General features: G+C 40.9%; 2 pseudogenes across 2 annotated transcripts; both read right to left on the bottom strand.

The window, feature by feature from the left end:
* Positions 1 to 14,708: 14,708 nt before the first annotated feature.
* On the bottom strand, positions 14,709 to 15,262 carry LOC308252637 (protein SPT2 homolog; annotated as a pseudogene). Its single transcript has one exon. The product of its transcript is annotated as a protein SPT2 homolog (transcript).
* Positions 15,263 to 15,352: 90 nt separating this feature from the next.
* On the bottom strand, positions 15,353 to 24,904 carry LOC308252638 (protein SPT2 homolog; annotated as a pseudogene). The gene is made up of 2 exons: positions 24,387 to 24,904; positions 15,353 to 16,130 (listed from the first exon to the last, which is right to left on the bottom strand). The product of its transcript is annotated as a protein SPT2 homolog (transcript).
* Positions 24,905 to 25,386: the final 482 nt, after the last annotated feature.

Genomic DNA, 25,386 nt, shown 5'->3' on the forward strand with positions numbered 1-25,386 from the left:
ATGAGTGAGATCATGTGATATTTATCTTCCTCTGCCTGGCTTATTTCACTTAGTATAATGCTCTTCAGCTCCATCCATGTTGTTGCAAATGGTAAGAACTCCTTTTTTACTGCAGGTAGTATTCCATTGTGTATGTACCACAGGTTTTTAATCCACTCATCTGCTGATGGGCACTTAGGCTGTTTCCAAATCTTAGCTATGGTGAATTGTGCTGCTATGAACATAGGGGTGCATATATCCTTTCTGATTAGTGTTTCTAGTTTACAAAGAGAGAATCTTAAAGGCTGCAAGAGAGAGACAGAAAGCTATGTACAAGGGATCTCCCATTAGATTATAAAATGATTTCTCAACAGAAATATATCAGGACAGAAAGGAATGGAAGGAAGTTTACAAAGTGACACAAAGCAAGGGACTGAATACAAGAATATTACATTCAGCAAGGCTATCATTCAAAATTGAAGGGAATTTATCACCACCAAGCCAGCAATGCAATAAATGCTAAAGGGAATGGTATAAAAATAAGAAATAAAAAGGGAAGGAGGAACACAGGCACAAAAAATAAAAATGGCTACAAACAACTACCTATCAATAATAACTTTAAACATAAACAGACTAAATTATCCAATCAAAAGATATTGAGTGGCTGAATAGATAAGAAAACATGACCCATACATTTTCTGTCTACAAGAGACCCACCTTAGAACAAGGGACTCACACAGACTGAACGTGAAAGGATGGGAAAATATCTTCCAGGCAAATGGAAATGAAAAAAAAAAAACACAGCTGGGGTAGCAATACTTATATATCACAAAATATACCTCAAAGTAAATGCCATAACAAGTGATAAAGAAGGCCGCTTCATAATACTAAAGGGATCGGTACTACAAGAGGATATAACCCTGATAAACATACATGCACCCAATACAGGAGCACCCAAATACATTTAAAAAAAAACCTCCTCGAAGATATCAAGGAAGAGATTGACAACAATACAATCATAGTAGGGGACTCTAATACCCCATTGACGTCACTGGATAAATCATCTAAACAAAAAAAAATCAGTAAAGGAACAGCAATCCTAAATGACTCACTAGATCACATGGACTTAATTGACATCTGCAGAACATTTCATCCCAAAGCCAGTAAATATACATTCTTCTCAAGTGCACATGGGACATATTCAAAGATAGACCACATATTGGGTCACAGGCAAAGTCTCTTCACATTCAAGAAGATTGAAATTATATCAAGCATCTTCTCAGACCACAATGGCATAATATTAGAAATAAACTACAATAAAAACAATTAAAAAATCAAACACTTGGAAGCTGAATAGCATACTATTAAACAATGATTGGGTTACCAAAGAGATCAAAGAAGAAATTAAAAACATCCTGGAAACAAATGATAATGAAAACACAACAATCCAAAATCTATGGGACACAGTGAAAGCAGTCCTGAGAGGGAAGTTTATAGCTCTACAGGCCTACCTTTAAAACAAGAAAAAAATGATAATAAATCATCTAACTCTACAACTTAAAGAATTAGAACAACAAGAAAAGCCCAGAGTGAGCAGAAGGGAGATAATAAAGATCAGAGCAGAAATACATGGCACAGAGACGCAAAAAACAATAGAAAAGATCAATGAAACCAAGAGCTCTTTCTTTGAAAGTATACACTAAATGGATGAACCTCCAGCCAGGCTCATCAAGAAGCAAAGAGAGAGGATCCAAATAAACAAGATCAGAAATGAAAGAGGTGAAATAACAACAGACCCCACGGAAATACAAAGTATCCTATATAATAAAGAGCTAATACGCAAATGGTCATCATGCGGTCATGCCATCACACCATCACACCAGGGCCGGAGGACTTGAGGCCAGGCCGGGGGACCTGAGGCCATGCCCCCTGCCCAGTGCTGAGGCTAGGGGACTAGAGGCCAGGTTGGGGACCAGAGGCTGCGCCGGGGGACCTGAGGCCATACCCCCACCCAGCGGGGCTTGATGGGGCACCTTAGGCTGTGCCTCCTGCCCAGTGCCGGGCTGGGGAACCTGAGGCTGCAACTCCAGCCAATGTGGGGTTTGATGGGGGTGGGGTCAGTGAGTCTGGGTCTCGAGTGATTTCAAGGCACACATGGGTGGGTGGGGACTTGAGACTGGGGCTTGTGGCATGCCACAGATACTGACAGGAGGAAGATTTGAGATTTCCATATACATTTTACTAATTTTCTTTCATCTCTGATACTTCTATTATAGAGAAAGGTCAAATAGCAATATTAAAATATTTCCTCTACTTAATTCCCTTTTAATGTGCATGAATTTCATGCAACAGGCCACTAGTTGTAAAAAAAATACTATGAACAACTATTCCAACAAACTGGACAACTTAGAGAAAATGGACATATTCCTAGAAAAATACAACCTTCCAAAACTCAATCAGGAAGAATCCAAAAATCTCAATAGGCTGATAACTATGGAGGAAATCGAAGCAGTCATCAAAAAGCTTCCAGCAAACAAAAGCCCAGGTCCAGGCGGGTTCGCAGGGGAGTTTTACCAAACATTTAAGAAGAACTAAAACCTATCCTCCTCAGACTATTCCAAAAAATTAAAGAGGAAGCAACACTTCCAAGCTCATTCTATGAAGCCAACATTACCCTAATACCAAAACCAGATAAAGACACCACAAAGAAAGAGAATTATAGGCCAATATCCCTCATGAACATAGATGCCAAAATCCTCTACAAAATTGTAACAAATCAGATCCAGCATTACATCAGAAAAATTTATACATCATGACCAAGTAGGATTTATCACAGGGATGCAAGGATGGTACAATATCCACAAATCAATAAACATAATACATCACACAGACAAATTGAGAGATAAAAGTCACATCGTCATATCAATTGATGCAGAAAAAGCGCTTGACAAAATCTAACAGTCTTTCTTGATAAAAACCCTCAGCAAAGTGGGAATAGAGGGATCATACATCAACATAATAAAAGCCTTCCTTATACAACAAACCTCAGCCAACAGCATACTCAATGGGCAAAAACTGAAACCATTTCCCCTAAGAACAGGAACAAGACAGGGATGCGCACTGTCACCACTCCTGTTCCACATAGTACCAGAAGTGCTAGTCATAGCAATTAGACAAGAAGAAGAAATAAATGATATCCAATTTGGAAAAGGATACATAAAACTGTCATTACTCACAGGTGACATTATGCTGTACGTAAAAAAACCCAAAGACTCCATAAAAAATTTTGAGACTTAATATATAAATTTGGCAATGTAGCAGGATACAAAATTAATGCCAAGAAATCTATGGAATTTTTATACACCAATAGTGAACTTACAGAAAGAGAGGTTTAAAAAATCCCATTTACCATTGCACCAAAAACATTAAGATAACCTAGGAACAAACTTAACTGAGGAGGTAAAAGACCTGTACTCAGAAAACTACAGGACACTGAAAAAAGCGATAGAGGAAGACATAAACAGATGGAAGAACATACCATAGAATCAACATCATTAAAATGTCCATACTACCCAAAGCAATCTATAGATTCAATGCACTCCCCATTAAAATACTAACAGCGTATTTCACAGTCCTAAAACGAACTCTTCAAAAATTCATCTGGGATTAAAAAAAATAAAAGACTCCAAATAGCTGCAGCAATCCTGAGAAAGAAGAACAAAGTAGGAGGGATCTCAATACCAGATATCAAGCTGTATTACAAACTCACTGCTCTCAAAACTCCCTGGGACTGGCACAAGAAGAGACATATAGATCAATGGAACAGAACAGAGAACCCAGAAATCGACCCAAGCCATTATGTTCAACTAATATTTGACAAAGGAGGCAAGAGCATACAATGAAGTCAAAACAGTCTCTTCAATAAATGGTGTTGGGGAAATTGGACAGATAAATGCAATAAAATGAAACTAGACAATCAACTTACATCATACACAAAAATAAACTCAAAATGGATAAAGGACTTAAATGTAAGATAGGAAACCATAAAAATCTTAGAGGAATCCACAGGCAGCAAAATCTCAGACATATGCCAAAGCAATATCTTCACTGATATAGCTCCTAGGGCAATGGAAACTAAAGAGAAAATAAACAAATGGGACTACATCAAAATAAAAAGCTTTTGCACAGCAAAAGAAACCATCAACAAAACAACAAGAAAGCCCACTGCATGGAAGAACATATTTGCCAATGTTATCACCGATAAGAGTTTTATCTCCAACATTTACAGGGAACTCATACAAATTAACAAAAGGAAGACAAACGACCCAATCAAAAAATGGGCAACAGATCTAAATAGATATTTTTCATAAGAGGACAGAAGGAAGGCCAGGAGACATATGAAAACATGCTCAAAGTCACTAATCCTCTGAGAGATGCAAATCAAAACGACAATGAGGTACCATCTCACACCTGTCAGAATGGCTATCATCAACAAATCAACAAATGACAAGTGTTGGCAAGGATGCGGAGAAAAAGGAAGCCTCATGCACTGCTGGTGATTAGGCAGACTGGTGCAGCCACTGTGGAGAACAGTATGGAGTTTCCTCAAAAAACTAAAAATGGAACTCCCATTTGACCCAGTGATCCCACTTCTAGGACTATATTCCAAGAAACTAGAAACACCAATCAGAAAGGATATATGCACCCCTATGTTCATAGCAGAACAATTTACAATAGCTAAGATTTAGAAACAGCCTAAGTGCCCATCAGCAGATAAGTGGATTAAAAAACCGTGGTACAGAGTTTGCACCATCTTGAACGGGAAAGTGGAGCTTATCGGAAGCCTGAGAATCCACAACTGCGGCACCCACGGAACAGCTGCGAGCCCCAGAACACCGCTCCCCAATTGGCGCAAACACACGGATTCAGAGGAGCTCTACACTCACCACGGAAAGGTCAGATTTTGCCTGGGATAAGGTGAGGTCTCTGGTCCCTGCGGGAGAGAGGAACGCACGTTTTGCGGGAGCTGGAGGACCAGGGATGTCTGTGCCTAGAAAAATCCGTGGCTGTTGGGGCTGGCGTGATCTGTGAATGTGGAAGGGGGTCCTCAGAGCTGCTAACAGAAGGGCTCTCTAAAAAGCAACCCATTTTGATCTGGCGTGCAGGGACACCCTGGGAATTTCAGGGGTGTGCCGGCTGCCCAGAGTTACGTGCAGCCCCGGAGTTTGCACACTTGGGCTTTTTCCTCTTCAAATCCTTGCTTCTGATTGCTAAGCCCAGTACATGGGATCGCCCAGTTGGGGACACCCTGGGAGACTGCAGGGGAAGGTGTTTTTCTGGAACCTGGGGATCGGAGCAGGGAGTGACCATTGGAGAGCCAGCTCTGAGGCAGCCCACTCCCACAAACCGGTAGTGAGTGCTACAGAGAAAGAAGGCTCTAACACTGCCTAGAGAGGCCATATATAGACCCAGAAGTCAATCCAGTAACACTGCCGCCCAGGGGCTGAATCACAAATTGACTCTTGTGTAATCAAAAATAAAGGAATACGAGAAATTAAGACACACCGCCTGCTTAAAATCAGGACTGGCTTACAACACTGAAGAGCAGTGGAACGCAGGGAACTGCAATACTGTCCGAACTGAGAAACAGGTGTGCCAAACAGAACAAAAGAGGAAGTGAATGACCTTCACTACTCCATATTTTATTTTTATTTTTTATTTTTTTATTTTCATTTTTTGCATCTTTTACTCAAGAAACTAATTTTTTTCCTTTTTTCCTCACTTGATTTTACCTTTTTAATTATTACATTTTTATTTTCAATCCGTATTATTACTACTGCTATTTTATCTTTTTTTCTTTAAAGCGTCATTTTATTTTCTCTTCATTTTATTTTGGGATTAGTGTTCTACATTCTATTTTCATCTTTCCTTTAGCATCGTTTTACTCTATCTCAACTCTACCTTTATGCCATCACTCTCTTCCTAACCTTCCACTTTTCGGTGTCCTGTTTATCTTACCCCTTTCCTGCTTTAGATTTTCCCTATTCTTTCTGTTTACCCCTTGTTAAAATTTCACCCTACTTACATATCTAATCTCCAATAACCTGCTCCAAGTCCATACACACCTCTCTCTTCGCTGTCTTAACTATCCAAAAAATTGTTTTTCTCTCTGTCCTTTTGTTGTTGTTCGCTTGAATGTAGATTATATCAAATTTTTATGCTTTTTTGTGAGATTGTTTTGCTTATTCTTCTTTTGTTTGTTTATTTTTTTGTTTGTTTTGTGCTTCTGTTTTCCCTTGCCTCACTCAATATTAGTTGGTGTTGTAGTTTGTATTAATCCCCAGGTACTTGTTGCTGGCATTTGCTGGGATTAGTGATTGTTCTATTGGAGTTTTATCCCCAATATATATATAGTTTGTTCCCCTTTCTCTCTTAGTCTCTTTCTTGTCTCTCTTACTTTTTTTTTCCTTTTCCCAATTTCATTTTGACACTCCTTTTTTTTCTTTTCCTTTCTTTCTTTTTCCTCTTATTCTTTCTCTCCTATCCCCTAATTTGCCTTTCTCTGGTGGTCACCTTTATTGGAGGTTATTAATATCGTGAATACATTTCTGTTCAGTGCCTTGTGTGTTGTACCTGGTAGTGCTGTATTTTGTGCCTTTAAATCAACGCAGGAGAGAGAGAACTACATAACCAGACACCCAGAGAAGAGAGACCATGGGGAGACAAAGAAACAGCCCGCATATGAAAGAAAAGCAGGCATCACCAGAAAAGGAAGTAAACGAAATGCAGGCAAGCAACGTTCCAGAAAAAGAATTCAGAGAAATGGTCATAAGGTGGCTGAAAAGAATGGAAGACAAATTCGACAATATGAGCAAGAACCAAGAGGAAATGAAGAAGAACCAAGAAGAAATGAAAAATGACATCGCTGCTGTAAAGAACTCAATAGAAAGCATCAAGAGTAGACTAGAAGAAGCAGAGGACCGCATCAGTGAGCTAGAAGACAAGATGGGAGAAAATACCCAAGTAGAGCAACTTCTAGAAAAAAAAAATTAAAAGGCAGGAGGAGAGCCTAAGGGAACTTTGGGACAACACAAAACAAAAAAATATCCGCATAATAGGGGTCCAGAAGGAGAGGAAGCTGAGCAAGGAATAGAAAACCTGTGTGAAGAAATAATGACAGAAAATTTCCCTGATATAGGGAAGAAAAAACCCACACAAATCCAAGAAGCTCACAGCTCCCAAGCAAAATGAACCCCAAAAGACCGACGCCAAGGCACATTATAATTAAATTGGCAAACACCAACGACAAAGTAAGAATCTTAAAAATGGCAAGAGAGAGACAGAAAGTTACATACAAAGAAACCACCATCAGACTAGAAACTGATTTTTGAACAGAAACTCCTCAGGCCAGAAGGGAATGGAATGAAATATACAAAGTCATGCAAAGGAAGGGTCTGAATCCAAGAATACTGTACCCAGCAAGGCTATCAATCAAAATTGAAGGTGAAATCAGGAGCTTCACAGACAAAAAAAGACTAAGGGAATTTATTACCATCAAACCAGCAATGCAAGAAATGCTAAAGGGTCTGCTGTAAAAAAAAAAAAAATAGGAAGCGAAGAAGGAACACGGGGGTAAAGAATAAAAATGGCGACAAATAAGTACCTATCAATAATAACTTTAAATGTAAACGGATTAAATGCCCCAATCAAAAGACATAGGGTAACAGATTGGATAAGAAAACAAGACCCATATATCTGCTGTCTACAAGAAACCCACCTCAGAAAAAAAGACGCACACAGGCTGAGTGTGAAGGGATGGAAAAAGGTTTTCTAGGCAAATGGAAATGAAAAAAAAGCTGGGGTAGCCATACTTATATCTGACAAATTAGATCTCAAAGTGAAGGACATAACAAGAGATAAAGAAGGCCACTTCATAATACTAAAGGGAGCAATCCAACAAGAAGAAATAACTCTAGTATACATATATGCACCCAATGCAGGAGCACCCAAATACATAAAAAAAAACTCCTGGAGGATATCAAGAGAGAGATTGACAGCAATACAATCATAGTAGGAGACTTTAATACCCCACTATCACCATTGGACAAATCCTCTAAACAAAAAATCAGCAAAGAAACATCAATCCTAAATGACTCACTAGACCAGATGGAATTAATTGACATCTTCAGAACATTTCACCCCAAAGCCACAGAATATACATTCTTCTCAAGTGCACATGGGTCATTTTCAAAGATAGACCATATGTTGGGACATAGGCAAAGTCTCTTCAAATTCAAGAAGATAGAAATCATATCAAGCATCTTCTTAGACAACAGTGGCATAAAACTAGAAATCAACTACAATAAAAACAACCCAATGAAATCAAACACATGGAGACTAAACAGCATGCTATTAAACAATGACTGGGTTACCAGAGAGATCAAAGAAGAAATAAAAAACACCATGGTTGCCGAAACCGGTTTGGCTCAGTGGATAGAGCGTCGGCCTGCGGACTGAAGGGTCCTGGGTTCGATTCCGGTCAAGGGCATGTGCCTTGGTTGCGGGCACATCCTCAGTGGGAGGTGTGCAGGAGGCAGCTGATCGATGTTTCTCTCTCATCGATGTTTCTGGATCTCTATCCCTCTCCCTTCCTCTCTGTGAAATACCAATAAAATATATTAAAAAACAAACAAACAAAAAAAAAACACCATGGCAACAATGACAATGAAAACACTACAATCCAAAATCTATGGGACACAGCGAAAGCAGTCCTGAGAGGGAAGTTCATAGCTCTAAAAGCCTACTGCAAAAAACAGGAAAAAAGGGTAATAAATTACCTAACCCCACAACTCAAAGAGTTAGAAAAAGAGCAATAAGAAAAGCCCAGTGTAAGCAGAAGGAAGGAAATAATAAAGATCAGAGCACAGATAAACGACATAGAGACCAAAGAAACAATACAAAAGATCAACAAAACCAAGCGCTGGTTCTTTGAAAGAATAAACAAGATTGATGAACCTCTAGCCAGGCTCACCAAGAAGCAAAGAGAGAGGACCCAAATAAACAAAATCAGAAATGAAAGAGGTGAAATAACAACAGATCCCGCCAAAATACAAAGGATTGTTAAAAAATACTACGAACAACTCTATTCCAACAAACTGGACAACCTGGAGGAAATGGACATATTCCTAGAAAAATATAACCTTCCAAAACTCAATCAGGAAGAATCTAAACAGCTCAATATGCCAGTAACTATGGAAGAAATTGAAGCAGTCATCAAAGAGCTTCCGGCAAACAAAATCCCGGGGACAGATGGCTTCACAGGAGAGTTTTACCAAACATTCAAGGAAGAACTAAAACCTATCCTCCTCAGACTATTCCAAAAAATTCAAGAGGAAGGAACACTTCCAAGCTCCTTCTATGAAGACAGCATCACCCTAATACCAAAACCAGATAAAGACAACACAATGAAGGAGAATTACAGGCCAATATCCCTCATGAACGTAGATGCCAAAATCCTCAACAAAATTCTAGCAAATCGGATCTGGCAGTACATCAGAAAGATCATACACCATGACCAAGTAGGGTTTATCCCAGGAATGCAAGGATGGTACAATATCCGCAAATCAATAAACGTGTTACATCACATAAACAAATTGAGAGAAAAAATCACATAGTCATATCAATGGATGCAGAAAAAGCATATGACAAAATCCAACCTCCTTTCTTAATAAAAAGTCTTAGCAAGGTGGGAACAGAAGGATCATACCTCAACATAATAAAAGCTATATATGATAAACCCACAGCTAACATCAAACTCAATGGGCAAAAACTAAAACCATTTCCCCTAAGAACAGCAAGAAGGCAGGGATGCCCACTCTCACCACTCCTGTTTGACATAGTACTGGAAGTATTAGCCATTGCAATTAGACAAGAAGAAGAAATAAAAGGCATCCAAATTGGAAAAGAAGAAGTAAAGCTGTCCTTATTTGCAGATGACATGATATTGTATATACAAAACCCGAAAGACTCCATCAAAAAACTAACAGACTTAATAAATGAATTCGGCAATGTAGCAGGATACAAAATTAATGCTAAGAAGTCTATGGCATTTCTATACACCAATAGTGAACTTACAGAAAGAGAGACTGAAAAAGCAATCCCATTTACCATCGCACCAAAAAAATTAAGATACTGCCCTAACCGGTTTGGCTCAGTCGATAGAGCGTCGGCCTGCGGACTCAAGGGTCCCAGGTTTGATTCTGGCCAAGGGCATGTACCTTGGTTGCAGGCACATACCCAGTGGGGAGTGTGCAGGGGGCAGTTGATCGATGTTTCTCTCTCACTGATGTTTCTGACTCTCTATCCTTCTCCCTTCCTCTCTGTAAAAAATCAATAAAATATATTTTAAAAAATTAAGATACTTAGGAATAAACCTAACCAAGGAGGTAAAAGACCTATATGTGGAAAACTACAGGACACTGAAAAAAGAGATAGAGGAAGACTTAAACAGATGGAAGAACATACCATGTTCATGGATTGGTAGAATCAACATCATTAAAATGTCCATACTACCCAAAGCAATCTATAGATTCAATGCACTCCCCATTAAAATAACAACGGCATATTTCACAGACCTAGGAAGAACTCTGCAAAAATTCATCTGGAATAAAAAAAAAAGACCCCGAATAACCACAGCAATCATGAGAAAGAAGAATAAAGTAAGAGGGCTCTCAATACCAGATTTCAAGCTGTATTACAAAGCCACTGTCCTCAAAACAGCCTGGTACTGGCACAAGAACAGACATATAGATCAATGGAATAGCATAGAGAATCCAGATATCGACCCAAACCACTATGCGCAATTAATATTTGACAAAGGAGGCATGAGCATACAATGGAGTCAAGACAGTCTCTTCAATAAATGGTGTTGGGAAAATTGGACAGATACATGCAAAAAAATGAAACTAGATCACCAACTTACACCATACACAAAAATAAACTCAAAGTGGATACAGGACTTAAATATAAGACGGGAAACCATAAAAATACTAGAGGAATCCACAGGCAGCAAAATCTCAGACATATACCAAAAGAACTTTTTCACTGATACTGCCCCTAGGGCAATGGAAGCCAAAGAGAAAATAAACAAATGGGACTACATCAAAATAAAAAGCTTTTACACAGCAAAAGAAACCATCAACAAAACAACAAGAAAGCCCACTGTATGGGAGAACATATTTGCAAATGTTATCACTGATAAAGGTTTAATCTCCAACATCTACAGGCAGCTTATACAACTTAATAAAAGGAAGATAAATGATCCAATAAAAAAATGGGAAACGGACCTAAATAGAATCTTTTCGAAAGAAGACAGAAGGAAGACCAAGAGACACAAGAAAACATGCTCAAAGTCACTAATTATCCGAGAGATGCAAATCAAAACGACAATGCGACACCATCTCACACCTGTCAGAATGGCTATCATCAACAAATCAACAAATGACAAGTGTTGGCAAGGATGCGCAGAAAAAGGAACCCTCGTGCACTGCTGGTGGGAATGCAGACTGGTGCCGCCACTGTGGAGAACAGTATGGAGTTTCCTGGAAAAACTGAAAATGGAACTCCCATTTGACCCAGTGATCCCACTCCTAGGAATATATCCTAAGAAACTAGAAACACCAATCAGAAAGGATATATGCACCCCTATGTTCATAGCAGCACAATGTACAATAGCTAAGATTGGGAAACAGCCTAGGTGCCCATCAGCAGATTACTGGATCAGAAAACTATGGTATATCTACACAATAGAATACTATGCTGCCATAAAAAAAAAGGAATTACTACCATTTGTAGGCACCTGGATGGAATTAGAGAACATTATGCTAAGTGAAATAAGCCAGTCAATGAAAGAAAAATACCACATGATCTCACTCATTTGGGGATAATGAAAAACATTATAAACTGATAAACAAAAAGATCGATACAGAGGCAGTAAAGCATCAAACAGACTGTCAAATTACAGCGGTAAGGTTAAGGAGAGGTGGGGGAAATAAGAGATCAACTGAAGGACTTATATGCATTCATATAAGAGTAACCAACCGATGCAAAACATTGGGAGGTGAGGGCATGTATGGGAGTGGGGTGGGGCGGGCAATGGTAAGATATGTACACATATAATACCTTAATAAAAAAAGGTTAAAAAAATAAATAAAATACTGTGGTACATCTACACAATGGAATACTACACTGCTGTGAAAAGGAAGGATCTCCTACCACTCGCAACAGCATGGATGGTCCTGGAGAGAAAGATAAATATCACATGATCTCACTCATTTGTGAAATATAATAAACAACATAAACTGATGAACAAAAAATAGATCCAGAGCCTTAGAAGCATCGAACAGACCATCCAACCTCAGAGGGAAGGCAGGGAGGGTGGGAGGGTGAGGTAAGAGAACAATCAAAGGACTTGTATGTATGCATATAAGCATAACCAATGAACACAGACAATAGGGAGTGAGGGCATGTGCTGGGGGGTGGGAGCAGTCAGGGAGAGGCCAATTGGGGAAATGGAGACAAATGTAATACTTTAAACAATAAAAATTTTATAAAATTAAAAAAAACTCCTGGTAAAGTTCTCTTCTTACACCAGTTTTTTTTCCAACTAAATCTTTTAGAAAGGAATGTTATTTCTTAACAATGAGCTTAAAATCAGTACGTCCAATGCAAAATTTTGGTACTCTTTGAAACTTTATTTATTTATTTATTATTTATTTTCTCTTGATACACATGAATTTAGTTTTGTGGGGTTTTTTTGCCATTAATTGCTAAGGAATTTTAAGATAAAAATACAAAGTCATTAACATCAAGAGACACAAAGGCACTTTGGATTCCAAAATATCTTTATAATGGGGGAGTAAGGGGAGCCTCACGTGTCACTTGCTTATTTTTTAAACTATTACTCTTTCAATTCTAATCTTTGAATAAAATATTTTTTCTACAATATAAAATGACTTTTTAGGGCAAAACAAGCACAGTAACATTGTCTATTTTACAATAAATCTGAAAGGAAAATTTGGAAAAGAATATTCTTACACCATATAGCATAACTTGTTTTTTAACTTGAATTTTTTTGTTAATTGCCTAATCACCTAAATTAGTGAATAAGAATGCTCAGCATCCAATCCATGAATATAGAATACAATATAATTTATTCTACTTTTTACTTCAAAGTCACAGAGATGACATCCATATAATTATAAAGCCTATTCTACATTTTCAAGTTCTCAATCCAAATATATAGATTAGAACAGGTCACTTTATTGCTGACAATATTCATGGAAGGGTCAGATTCCTTATAAAAAGACAAAATAAGTTTGATTGGGAGCCGGCCATTGCCCTACTCACCCATCAACAGAATTATGGAAGTCAAGAGGCAATATTTTTTCCTTTTTAAAATAGCAAAGGAACAAAAGAAGATTGGCTGGCTGTTGAGTGGGCCCCACATTAGAGTGCATAGCTCATCAGGATTGAGGCTGGCATCTGTGAGCAGTTAACTTCCTAAGAGCACTCACTGGGCATTATGTCATCTGCACTACAGCTCTCACCCTAGAAATTATTTGAAAATACTTTATGCTCAAAATATACACTGAGTGTGCCGAAACCGGTTTGGCTCAGTGGATAGAGCGTCGGCCTGTGGACTGAAGGGTCCCGGGTTCGATTCGGGTCAGGGGCATGTATCTTGGCTGCGGGCACATCCCCAGTTGGGGGTGTGCAGGAGGCAGCTGATCAATGTTTCTCTCTCATCGATGTTTCCAGCTTTCTATCCCTCTCCCTTCCTCTCTGTAAAAAATATCAATAAAATATATTAAAAAATATATATATACACTGAGTGGCCAGATTATTATGATCTCTGAATGCATCATAATCGGGCCACTCAGTGTATATACTATATAATAAAAAGCTAATATGCAAATTGTTCCCTCGACCAGCAGGCAGGCCGGCCAACCGCCCATGTCCCCTCCCCCTGGCCAGGCTGGCTGGAGAGTATTATGCATTCAGAGATCATAATAATCTGGCCACTCAGTGTATAGTATCCATTCCTTGTCCTTGAGGATCCAAGTATCTATACTAATAAAAGCCTAAGTGGCCCTCGCACGTGACGTTGCCACAAGATGGCTGCCACAAGATGGCCACCACAAGATGGCCAAGTGCACAGAGGAGGTGGGGCGCAGCAGCCACTTCGTGTGGTGAGGCCTGGGGGTCGAGCATCTCCTTCGCCTCACGCAGAGGAGGTGGGTCCCGGCGGAGAAGGCAAGTTGCGGCAGGGGAGGGCAGTTGGGGGCGATCAGGCCACCAGGGGAGCAGTTAGGTGTCAATCAGGCCAGCAGGGGAGTGGTTAGGGGGTGATCAGGCTGGCAGGCAGAAACAGTTAGGGGCAATCAGGCAGGCAGGCAGGCAGGCAAGCGGTTATGAGCCAGCAGTCCTGGATTGTGAGAGGGATGTCCAACTGCCAGCATAGGCCCGATCCCGCACATCCCCCAAGGGGTCCCAGATTGGAGAGAGTGCAGGCCGGGCTGAGGGACACCCTCCCCCCACCCCTATGCATGAGTTTCGTGCACTGGGCCACTAGTAAATCTAAAATTATAATGGGCTTCTTCAGTCCAAAGGCAGGACTTCTTTGCAGTAGAGTGTCTCCAGTGTTTCACAAAAATAAATAAAAGCAGCAGCTAACGTCTTTTCAGCTTCTTGACCTCTCCGAATTTTGTTGCTTCTTCCTCCGATCTCATTTCCTCCAAGTCCTCTTGCATACCTGGTCTTAAACTCTTTGCTTCTTTATCTTTGTATTTTTTTCGGTCATAGCCAAAGAATGTGCTTAGATATTTCTTCCTGAGATTCTCCTTCATCTTTGATAAAAATCTTCCATTTTGGAGTCATAGTTCTCATCTTCCTCCTCTACATATTCTCACTGTCTTTTGTAACCACCAGGGAAGGGAAACCCTTGAGAACGTTGGGCAGATCTATAGCCAGCTAAAGAAGGCTTCACTCCATTCATCTGTCCATTGGTGGGCTGGGTAATGATATTCTTAGAAGATATTGTTTCTGAGACAAAAGTGCATTTGGGCTTATGGGGGGATCTAAGCTACTAACTATTCACCCAGGTCCCAAGCTGCTCACTGGTCTTCTAGGGCCTGAACTGCTGACAGTCTGTCTAGCTGAAACTGCCACTTACTGATCACCCAGAGCCACTGACTAACCGCCTGGGGGGCACTGAGCCACTCATTGGTCGTCAGTTATGTGGATTGTGCACAGGCCACCCAGAGCCACCAGAACTGACCACTGACTTCCTAGAACCACCTGGGCCACTGATAGGTCATCCAGAGCCACCTATACTGCTGACTGTCCTTCCAGGAGGATTTAAGTCACTGGCTGGCCTCTTGGTCCCACTGATTTATCGAGTGCTCAGGTCCTGAGCTAGAGCTGCCATTCTGGTGCCTGGGCATGGAGCCAGAACTAACCATAGGCCAAAGACTCCCTGTGATGGGCTGCCCAGGAACTGGGCTGGAGCTGCTGCCTGACTGCCTGACACCTGGACTCTTAGCCTTATTTGGGGAGACCACAGGTCCAGGTCTGGAATGGCTGGGATGGAGAGGAGATTTTTTTGGCTGTGTGCTAAGTAACAGATTTCTGAGTCCCTTTAGCAGGAGTCTTTGGAACACTTGGTGAAAAGGTGCTCAAGTGGGTCTTTCCAGCCCCATTGTAAACAGGCCTGTCATGGTCCTTCCGAAGTGAGGCTTGGGAGCAGTTGCTAGATCCTACTTTGGTTCTCTCTCCTGGCATGGATTTGGATGAAAACAAACCTAAATGTTTCTTATCTGTGCTGGGTCTGGATTTCTTCTCAGCATGAGGAAGGGGAGTACCTTTGGGAGAAGGATGCTTGTCCCTGGAAACTCTGCAAGTTTTTGTGCCCATACTTTCTGTATGAGAAGGCACCATTTTGGTCAGAGGTAGTCCTGCATCTGCTTCAGGCTTCTTTTTCATATGTCTTCATTCAAGAAGTTTTCACTCTCTAAGTTCTTGTGCAATCATAGGTCACTTTTCTGTGTGTGTGTGTGTGTGTTTTTCACTACCTTGATTTCCACTGGTTCATACTGTTGGAAGCTAGCTATTGTCTTCCCTATCAGAAAAGTGTAAACAAGGAATGCAGAAGGATCATGAACCTTGAGCTCTGGCAAGGGCTAAAGCTATGCACTGATTGTTTAGTCGAGACAATGGTGGCTCAAGCAATTTCCTGGCCAAATGGTCTCAAAGTAAAGTTTTACTAATATTTACTGACCTTTAAGATAGTCTTTCTGTTACCAGAATTGCCTGCCTGACTAAGGGCAATATGTGTATCTAAAATTGAATGAAAGCCTGGCAGGGCCTGGGCACCAGTTCAGTCCTTGCCCTTGCATTGGACTCTCCACCTGGCCCCCCATTATTATTTCTTGTCTTGTCTCATCATTTGACCACGGCCCTTCTCCAGATCCCGAACCCCGAGCGACGTGGGACGTGGACTCTCACATCTGGCACCTCGAATGATGGATATCTGGAGAAGAAGATTTGCCTGGAGCAGAAAAACAAAGTTTCACCAGCAAGGTGGGGAAAAAGAATTCACCGGATAGGTGGGGAAATTCTCAGCGTGCAAAGCCCACAGCCAGCTGCAGAAGTTGAGATCTGTAAGTAAAGTGGGAACGTCTTTTTTTTTAGCCAGGCTAATGGGGCAGAATTTGTCAAAAGGGGAGAAACTTTATTGTAGACTTTTGGTTTGCATGCTTAAGGATAAAGGAATTAAAGTGTCAGAAGGTATTCTCTTACAGTTTTTGCATGTTATTATAGAACATAATCTCTGGTTTCCTGAAGAAGGTACATTAGATGTTGAATGTTGGGAAAGAGTTAGTCATAACTTGAAAAAACCTCAGCAGCAGGGGAAAAATTTGCCTCCAAATTGTCTCTCCTTGTGGAACATGGTATTGCATTTGCTAGAGCCTTTTAGAGAAACAAAAGAGGATAAACCTCCTCCCCTTGCACCTTCTGCTCCTAAAGAGGAGCAAAAAGAAAAATTGGAGGAATCGCCTTCATGGCCCCCTCCACCTCCATGTCCTAATCCTGAAACATTTAATTCACCATTAATAGAATCACCTATGCAAAGAGCAATCCGAGAAGGATTAAAGCACATGACGGTGGAGGATCAACTTGCTTTTCCTATTATACAAGTAGCTGACCTACAGCTCCCGAATCATATAATAAGACATCATGAAAAATTTGACTTTAAAATGATAAAGTCCTTGCATGTAAGCATAGTCCAGAATGGTCCTATAGCTCTTTTACCAGAGAAATTATGACTAATATTTCTGAAGCATTCTTAGCTCCTTATGATTGGTATTCTCTGGCTCACGCAACTCTGGATGGAGGAGATTATTTACTATGGAAGGGAGAAATTTTGGAGAAATGTCAGGAGCAAGCCCATGCAAACTGTGGGCTGAATGCTCAAATAACTTATGAAATACTGACAGGACTGGGACAATATTATGGCATACAAAATCAGCTAAATTATGTGCAACAGGCATATGAGCAAATTAGACTTTGTGGAAGAAGAGCTTGGTGGGCTTTACCATCAAAAGGGGATCCTGGCCGAAACCGGTTTGGCTCAGTGGATAGAGCGTCAGCCTGCGGACTGAAAGCAGTCCCATGTTCGATTCCGGTCAAGGGCATGTACCTTGGTTGTGGGCACGTCCCCAGTAGGGGGTGTGCAGGAGGCAGCTGATTGATGTTTCTCTTTCATCGATGTTTCTAACTCTCTATTCCCCTCCCTTCCTCTCTGTAAAAAATCAATAAAATATTTTTTTTTTTAAAAAATCACATTTAAAAAAATAAAGGGGGGGGACCCTGAGGGAGCTTTTAGTAAATGTATGCAGGGCCTACAGAGTCATTTTCTGACTTTGTGGCTTGCCTCACTCAAGCAGTGAGATGCCAGATTCAACATGAAACAGCAGGAGACATGTTAATTCAGCAATTAACTTATGAAAATGCCAATGCTGATTGTAAGAAATGCCTGACGCCTCTGAGAAAAAAATAGTACCATTACAGAAATGCTTCGAGCATGTCAGAATGTGGGGTCAGGCACTTTTCAAGCAAACTTACTTGCTGCCGCTGTAACAGTGGGGAATAAAAGGTGTTATAATTGTGGAAGAACAGGACATTTTAAAAAGAAAGTAAGCAACCAAGAAGGACACAAGGTGGCGATCTAGGGAAAGGCGTGAGCATTCTGCCTCCCAATTCAGTCAACACAGATTAAACCTCTCTGTGTCCTAGAAGTCAGAAGGGAAACCATTGGGTTGGTTAATGTAGATAGAAATTTCATAAAAATGGGCAGCCATTAGATCAAGACATAGGGAATGGCCAACCACAGGGAAACGGCCCCCCAGCCCCGTCATCAATAGGGGAAATTTGCCCTGCAAGGCCCACAGTGGACTCCCTCAGCTGAGCCATTCCAGGGAGCCCAGGCCTAGTTCTTAACAGTACTATAGCGGTCACTTTGACCCCCAATATGGCTCAGCAAGCTGTTCCTACAGGAATCTGGGGACCTGTGCCACCAAGAACTTTAGGATTAATCTTAGGGAGAAGTGGAAAAACTCTGAAAGGACTAACTGTTCTGCCTGGAGTCATAGATTCAGACTATGAGGGAGAAATTAAGGTAATATTAGAATGTAATCATATTATGCAAATTACTTCAGGACAAAGAATTGCTCAGATACTACTTCTACCTTTTATTCAGCAAGGCGAAGCTATAAATAGGAAAAGAGAAACACAAGGATTTGGAAGCTCAGATATCTATTGGATACATGAAATTAGCAAAACCCATCCTATGATTAATTTAAGAATAGAGAGAAAACGATTTAAAGGTTTAGTAGGCACTAGAGCGATGTCAGCATTATCAGCAAAGAATTCTGGCCTCTAAGTTGGTCCATGGTAGAAGCTATAAGCTCTATCATGGGGATCAGAGTTCCTGATAATACACAACACAGTGCTGCAGTGTTAAGTTGGCAAGATGAAGGACAGGCAGGATGGTTTCAGCCTTACATAGTCTCTGGGATTGCAGTCAACTTATGGGGCCGGGATGTTTTAGAAGGTTTACAAGCTTTTATTATTACCGGCAAATGACAGCAGTTAATAAATCAGATGGGATATCAGACTGGTCAAAGCTTAGGAAAAAATAATCAGGGAATTAAAGAGCCCATCCAAGCCAAAGGAAACCCAGGAAGACAAGGATTAGGATATCAACATTTTTTAAAAATATATTTTATTGATATTTTACAGAGAGGAAGGGAGAGGGATAGAGAGCCAGAAACACCGACGAGAGAGAAACATCGATCAGCTGCCTCCTGCACACCTCCCACCGGGGATGTGCCCGCAACCAAGGCACGTGTCCCTGACCGGAATCGAACCTGGGACCCTTCAGTCCACAGGCCTACGCTCTATCCACTGAGCCAAACCGGTTTCGGCAGGATATCAACCTTTTGAGGAGTGGTCACTGCTCAATCTCCTCACTCTCATGCAGATCCTATACAATGGAAAGATGATAGACCTATATGGGTGGATCAGTGGCCATTAACCAAGGAGAAATTAGGTCATATTCATGAATTAATACAGGAACAAATAGAGGCTGGCCACATAGAGCCTTCCAATAGTCCGTGGAATACACCCTATATTTACTATACCTAAGGAGGCGGCAGGAAAATGGCAATTGTTACATGATCTTAGAGCGGTTAACACTACTATGCATACCATGGAAGCTTTACAGCCTGGACTCCCAGCGCCTTCGCAAATCCCTCTAGATTGGTCTCTTATAGTAGTAGATCTTAAGGATTGTTTCTTCACCATTCCCTTGGCACCTCAAGATAAACAGAGATTTGCATTTTCAGTGCCAGCTATTAATAATATAGAACCCATGAAAAGATATCAATGGAAAGTTTTGCCTCAAGGAATGGCCAATGGCCCCACCTAGTGTCAAAAATATGTAGCTCAAGCTGTTCAGCCTTTAAGGCACAAATATTCCCGATGTTACATTATTCATTACATGGATGACTTGCTCTTAGCAAGTCCATGGGAAGAGCAGACTTTGGCAATGTAAAAATTGCTCCAGAAAAGGTACAGAAAGAAATGCCTTTCAAATATCTGGGAACCATAATTGAAAACCAATGTAGTAGGCCTCAAAAGGTGGAAATAAGATCGCCTTAAAACTTTAAATGACTTCCAAAAATTATTAGGGTACATTAATCGTAATGTAAATATCTGTGTTTTCTGATGGTCTTAGGTGATCCTGCTAGCGGTTCTCAACCTGTGGGTCGTGACCCACAGGTTGAGAACTGCTGCTGTAGAGCCTACGACCATTGGAAAACACAGATATTTACATTGTGATTCACTAACAGTAGCAAAATTACAGTTAAGAAGTAGCAACAAAAATAATTTTATGGTTGGGGTCACCACAACATGAGGAACTATATTAAAGGGTCACGGCATTAGGAAGGTTGAGAACCACTGACTAGGGCATCAATCCTCTAAAACTGCGGTTACATATATAGAACTTATGGCTCAGTTGATATCTCAACTTAGAAAGCACTGCAGGCAGCTTAGAGAAGAACCCCAATGCATTTACCTTCCCCTCACTGGGAAGCAATTAGAAATATTATTTCAAACTGATTTGAATTGGCAAATTGGACTAAGTGGATATTCAGGGGAACTTAGTTGTCACCTATTAAAAGACAAATTACTACAGTTTTTATATTATACGCCCTTATTATACCAAAAAAATACTAGGCAGGAACCTATTCCTGGAGCATTAACTGTTTTTACTGATGGATCATCGAATGGTAAAGCTGCCTATCATACAATGAACTCAGACCTACTCAGACTGATCAGTCATACTTCTGTACAAAGAATTGAATTAGAGGCTATTAAGGCTACATTGCAGGATTTCCAAGAGCTTCTTAATATTATCTCTGGCTCTTCTTATGCTGTGGGCCTAGTGAATGGAATTGAAACTGCTCTGTTAAAATGGCTCAGTGACCAAAGTTTATTTTTTACTATTTAAACAAGTTCAGCAGATTGTACAACAGAGACAATATCCTTTTTATATCACTCACATCAGAGCTCACAGTGTATTACCTGGCCGGCTAACAAAAGGAAATGCACATGCCGATCAATTGGTTGCTTTATTAAAATAGGCCTCAGAATCTCATCAGCTTTTACATCAGCCTGCCAAAATGTTGTTCAAACAATTCTGGATCACTCAACAGCAGGCAAAACAGATTATCAGAGAATGTCCCACTTGCATGTTACATCTGCCTCAAGGGCCTAATACAGGAATTAACCCTCGAGGGTTGATAAGGGAACATATCTGACAAATGGATGTAACACATTATACTCCTTTTGGACACCTTGGGGCATTGCATGTCTCTGTATATACCTTTTCAAAGGGCCTATGGGCTACTGCATCTACAGGGGAAATGGCAAAACAGGTTATTAATCATTGCCTAGCTGCTTTTGCCATCACGGCAATTCCAAAAATTATTAAAACTGACAATGGACCTGCTTACACAAGCTGTCACTTCCAGCAATTTTGTAAAAAGTGAAAAATTCAGCACATTACAGGAATACCATATAATTCGCAGGGACAGGCAATTATAGAACACCAGCATCATAGGCTAAAATTCCAACTTGAAAAACAGAAAAGGGGGAATATGGAGAAATCGCCTGTAGGTAGACTACACTAAGCCTTAAATACTTTAAATTTTTTCACTTGTGATGCCAATGGCACGACACCCATGGAAATAAACTGGTGTCAGAATAAGCCAAAGGAAAATGGTCTGGTTAAAGGGAAAGATCCCGAGTCTGGTTTATGGAAGGGCCCCAATCCCCTGTTAACATTTGGTCAAGGGTACGCTTGTATATTTCCAGAAAATTTCTCGAAGCCCATGTGGATTCCCACAAGAAATATTACATGGATCCGAGGGAGGAACTGGCCAGGTTAATGAGGACCTTGCACCTGGAGCCACGCCTTACAGCTGCAGACAATTGACTGCCCCAGCCCAGATAGCAGCAGCCCCAAGCAACCCACTGAAGATAAGGAGTGGGAAGAGGATGAGACAAATAGCCCAGAGGTCACCTGGGGGATGGTGAAGAAGATGGTCCAGAAAGCTGAGTGAATTTGTGAGGAGACCAGAACCCCAAGAACGCCTGAGAATGTCTTTCTTGCCCTGCGGGCAGTCATCAGCTGTGCGGTAATGCTACCGGGGCAAATGGGGAAGTATTTTGGACTTATGTTCCTGACCCTCCATGGGTAAGACCCCTTATGTGGGCTGATCCCCTGCCTAATGTAGTCACCAATAACACCAAACACTTTGGTCACCCAGGAGGACCACGGGTGGGGCAAGGAAGTATATGGACAAAGTATAATTACATGGGTGTCGCCACCTAGCTTCCCTTTTGTATGACACAGAACCAAACCACAGCTCCTTTGTGTGTAAAATTAAAAAGAGGCTTCTGGCTAACATGGACACCAAAGGAGGGGGAAGCAAAAGCCCAAATACATCTACTATCACTACTTGCTCTGGGGAGAGGTGCAGAAAATGTAACTTTACTAAGACACGCCCCCCCCCCCCCCACTAAGCCGTTATGTAAGAAGTCTTATGAATGGCACCCCACCGAGGAAGAAATTAATTGGCAAGACTGTTATAGTGACCACCCCACCAGCAGCAAACTTAATAACAGTCTTTCCTTTGTGGACTGGAGCCCCTACGGGTTTGCATATAGTAACAATCGCACCCTAAAATGGAAGGAGAACACATCCTATCTATATGTTAAAGCTAATCACTCCATTTCATGGCATGGAGGAGGATTTGTTGGATCTCAATTTCAACATGACAACTGGCCCCTACAAAATACGCAATGGAAATTAGCTGCTGCACTTGCACCTATTAAATAGTATAGTTTTAACGCTCAGATAATTCCATTCGTACCTTATGGGGAACTCCCAATAAGACAGTATTTGCCACTGCCTGTGTATTTGATCCGTTTGTACTCCTCTCAGGCCCCATCCAGATGCACCTTAATATTACAAGCCAGACTGCACACTATCCCATTGTATTAATTTTACATTCCAAAAGGATTCCCTCATGATTTTAAAACAACCGGCTTTCGCTTAGTTTCCTACTAACCTAACCCAGCCTTGGGAATCTCATCAAACCTACTGTTACATGATCTGGTAAAAATCTTAAAAAGACAAAAAAGATTTCCTGGAATGTTAATTGCAGAACTCTTTGCCCTCATAACGTTACTTACTTCTGTGGGCATTGCTGCTTCATCCATGGTACAAACTGTTCAAACTTCTCAGTTTGCACAACCATTTAAGAAAAATGTAACTAAGACCTATCTATACAAAAAAGAATTGATAGCCAGTTTGAGATAGAATATCAGCATTAAAGTCTACAGTCTTGTGGATGGGTGATAAAATCCACAGCTTAGAGCAAAGAATATCTTTGTAGTGTCATTATAATTTTTCCCCAGATTTGTGTTATACCCCCCCCCCCACCCCTGTTCCCTATTGGGAATCAATAAAAAATCACTTTCTTGGTGCTTGGGGTAAAGGTAACACAACCCTTGATATTTTAGAATTACAACAGCATATTGTACAACTATCCCAGGCAAACTTACAAATGAATACCTTAGATGCCTGGCAGCAATTTAAAAAAGACATGAAAGAATTTAATCTCTTCCACTGGATCTCCTTACATTTGCCTCTCAGCGTAACCACTATTGCTTGTCTCATTTTTATTCTTATGTTTATTTCTAGTCTGCAGATGTGGAATGAAGAGTCTTAAAAGGACTTGAACCCTTCAGGTAGCATTCAGTTTTCAACATTTATTAAGAAAAAGAGAAGGGGGAGATGTTGAAAGCTACCCATTGCCTTCCCTATCAGAAAAGTGTAAACAAGGAACGCAGAAGGCTCATGAACCTTGAGCTCTGGCAAGGGCCAAAGCTATGCACTGATTGTTTATTCGAGACAATGGTGGCCCAAGCAATTTCCTGACCAAATAGTCTCAAAGTAAATCTTTACTAATATTTACTGACCTTTAAGATAGTCTGTCCGTTACCAGAATTGCCTGCCTAAGGGCAATATGTGTATCTAAAATTGAATAAAAGGCTAGCAGGGCCTGGGTACCAGTGAAGTCCTTGCCCTTGCATTGGACTCTCCGCCTGGCCCCCATTATTTCCACATTATTTCTTGTCTTGTCTCATCATTTGTCCACAGCCCTTCTCCAGATCCCAAACCCAGAACCATACGGGACATGGACTCTCACATCATACTGCTTTTTCTCAGCCAGCCTGAGTAGGTCAGTGAAGCTCATGATGGTGGGGCACTTTAAGGGGGACCTTTAGTTTACTTTCAACTTTGGGAGGAGGTTCTTGCTCTGATGCTGCTTGATTTTATTCTAAGAATGCTTCCTCTTCTTCTATTTCATACTCTTGGTCTGTTCCCTGACTAGTGGCTTTCCATTGCTTGTCTTTTCTTTGACTTTTCCTCAACAGGAATCCCATTTAACCATGGAAATTGTCCTTTGTCCTCTTGGCCATAGCTCTTGCTTTCTTCTCATGTTTTAGCTCAATTCACCTTTTCACTACTTCTTCTTTTCTCCTTTTTTTCTCTAAGGCTTTTTGTCCGAGCTCCTCCACTTTTCTTCTGAGAAAAGCTTGTATGCTGCTGATTGGACACCTTAACTTTGGGGTCTTTTTTGGGAGGACCCACTGCCAAACTATACCTTTTTGGTATGCTGTTGGTTCCTTGTCCTTTAGAAGCTATCATGAGAATTTCCCTGAAATCCATGTTGACCGAACTGGATAAAATGGGCCAGCTCTCGGAGAGGAATGAAAGCGCATCTTACCCAGTGGCCAGCTGCAGCCAAATGAACTGGCTGGCTGCCTCTTTCCTACCTCTACTCAGCATGACCAATTCCGGCGCTGTCCATGGCGGTCTGCCTGCCCCCTTCCTCAAGCAGCCTATATCCTTACAAGTCCAATGCTGCGCTCCCACCTTTGAAACTTTAAATAAAAGTTTTACATCCACAAGATAAATTAGTAGATTGTTCCACATTCATTGACATAATCATTCAGTTGAGAATAAGTTACTTTAGTTTAATTGTTAAATCTCATTTCAGCCTGGCTGGTGTGGCTCAGTGGATTGAGTATTCTCTCAGGCACCAAGAGGTTGCTGGTTTGATTCCTGGTCAGGGCACATGCCAGGGTTGTGGGTTCAATCCCCAGAAGGGGGCATGCAGGAGGCTGCCGATTGAAGTGATATCTCTATCT

Source organism: Plecotus auritus (assembly GCF_963455305.1).
Source record: "Plecotus auritus genome assembly, chromosome: 7".
Classification (NCBI taxonomy): domain Eukaryota; kingdom Metazoa; phylum Chordata; class Mammalia; order Chiroptera; family Vespertilionidae; genus Plecotus; species Plecotus auritus.